The sequence below is a fragment of the Bidens hawaiensis genome, unplaced genomic scaffold (genome assembly GCF_021521415.1).
Source record: "Bidens hawaiensis isolate Kalapana, Puna unplaced genomic scaffold, B.hawaiensis_p1.1 tig00028787_1, whole genome shotgun sequence".
NCBI lineage: Eukaryota > Viridiplantae > Streptophyta > Magnoliopsida > Asterales > Asteraceae > Bidens > Bidens hawaiensis.
In genome coordinates this window covers 52,123-54,860 of record NW_027494723.1, presented here as the reverse complement: position 1 = coordinate 54,860, position 2,738 = coordinate 52,123, and positions in this window count along the sequence as shown.

Genomic DNA, 2,738 nt, shown 5'->3' with positions numbered 1-2,738 from the left:
CCAAGATCGCGCTTCAAAAGGGACTTCACGAAAATAGGCTTAACTTGGGCTACGGGCCTCCGTTTCTGACGTTCTACCAGTCAAAACGACCGCTGGAATGTGGGCCATGATGTGGTAACCATCCGTAGGCGGGTTATCCTGTTTATTTTTCCAAAATAAGGCCTCTAGATACACTTTTGGGCCACTTTTATGTTTTTCGTCTACTTTTTGTGTATTGTTTTGGGCTGTTGTTGGGCCTTTAGTTGTTTATTTCGGCCTAAAACTCTTTTGGCTTCTCTATTAATATGTTATGAATGTAATGTGACTGATCATTGATCAGAATTAATAAAAAACTTTTGACTTTTCAAGTTCTTGACTTTTGGGTTGAATTTGGGGGTTTGGGAGGATTTTCACGGGCATTCCAAGAATCAACTTGTTTAGCCTTCGGATTCTCATTGTACGCTGCATCACATACCCAACCTTGATCATACGTTACCTAGGGACATATGGTTGGTTTTTCTCCTCATACTTCAATACCTAAGGGGTCCCATTATTTTCACCGTTCAAATTCTTTTGGTCGGTCATTGTTTGGGTCGGTTCGGGTCGGCCAAGAAACATAATAAAAAACCATATCATTACAATAAAACATACAAATTACAATGCCATTCGAAATGATAAGAGAAAACATTATAAATTCTGTTTGTGTGAAGTTTCTCAATAAAAAAAATTGGGCTATATCATTCAAAATAGTAGAATTCCAGCAGTGAAATGTATGATATGAACAAGTTACATGCTTCCATATGCAAAATCAAAGCTTTGCCATTACGAAATAGAAAGTAAATAAATACATGCTCTAAATATTCCTCGTGGCAGTAATTTAACATTACTAAACCCATTTGTAGATATTTACTACATTTCTCACAAAATTCCTCATACTCGTTAAAGATACTCAACATGTAAATAGCTAGACCATCTAGGTTATGCTTATTTAACTTATATTTTTCTTTCAAAAAACAACTCAATTCAACAAGAGTCTAGAGGTCAAAGCCAGTTTCGACCCGAACAAAATTAAAATAAAATAAAAAATCATTTTGACCCGAGCAAAATTGAAACATTCTTAAAATGAACCATTCTCTACATGATCAAACCGTGCTACTCTCCTCAAACCCTAACTCCATAGCATGGCTCTTCTCTAAATCTTTAATATATATAAACAATACCCCATCTTCAAACCTTTTCCCCATTCTTTTCAATGATTCTTGCATAATTAACTCTAAAGTCAAGTTTTTAACATAGCAAAGTCACAATCTAACAATAATATACAACATACAATTGCCAATCCAAGTATATAATTGCATAAAAATCAATATAAAATCAATCAGTTGGACATTTTTATATGGAGTAAGTTTTTTTAGCCCTAAAATTACCTGAGAGTTGAGGAAAAATAAGAATGCAGTGACGACAGAGGAGTGCCGAGAGGGTGGCTGGAGGCGGAAAAGCGCGGCAGCGGCAGGGGTGGGCAGGTGGAGGCTTGAGTAGTATTGAGGAGTTGAGGCAGCAGCGTTCGTTTATGCTTCTGTTTCTAGTATGATGTTATATAAACTTATTATAAAAACCTAATTACTATATTGACTAGTTGACTAAAAATTAGGAAAAAAAAAGAAAAGCAAAATCGGTGTTCAGGAGCCTTGAACCTGGGACACTCCATAGATAAAACCGGGTTCATTCCAGCCAGAATAGATATATAATATGTGTACGGGGTCCAAATGCTAATTTATATGGGGTTCTTTAAATTTTTTCTATATCGCTTCTAAAGAAATTTTAAAAAACATTAGTGTCCCGGGACCTCGACGGCCACTATGTAGGTCCGCCCCTGCCTAAAGCCGAACCCAATCATATGCTACATGGTTTATTTCAGTACCTGGTTTCCAATACCTTTATCAGTACATGTGATATATAATACCAAATCAAGCCTGACTAAAAGCATTCTCATCCAACCTCATATCCCTAAATTCAAAATTACACTAAAACACACTATATTTTATCTCTAATTTTTAATTACATTATACTTATTTATACCTTAATTATTACCATTTCTCTCTCTTTACTCACAACCACTTTCAAAAAATATTAAAAAATTATAGAGGGTAAACAGTAACTTTCCAAATATACAGAAAAATCACTACGTTTTCTAAAATATAAAAACTCTTCACTCATAACACTCTAAATCACTCTGTAAATTATAAAAACACTCTTCACATAATATAAGGCATTGGATGATAATGCTCTAAGAGCATTCTTATCCAATTCTCTACCCCTAAATATAAAATTACACTAAAACACACTAAATTGTCTCTCATTTTCAATTAAATAATACATTTTTCTACCTTTATCATTATTTTTTTGGATAAAAATCTGCTAAAGATAATGTATCCAAATTCATTTAGTGAGGATTAGTGCTATGGTGATGAAAACAAGTATGTATCGATTGCAAACACAAACACACGGATATGTTACGGGAAAAAGCCCTTGATCTGGTTTGGATCGCCGACACAAAAACCCCGGGTGATGAAAAATCGTCTATCACCACTTTTTAATCAAAAAAAGGGTTGTTACAAGGTTTGGAGAATATGATCAGTATTACAACGATAGCTAAGTGAACGAGCTGTGATAGATAGAAAGCTCTGGTGTGTGTGAATACAATGGGTTCTTCCTAACTGATCATAATCTCAATTTAAATAGGAAAAGAATAACAAATA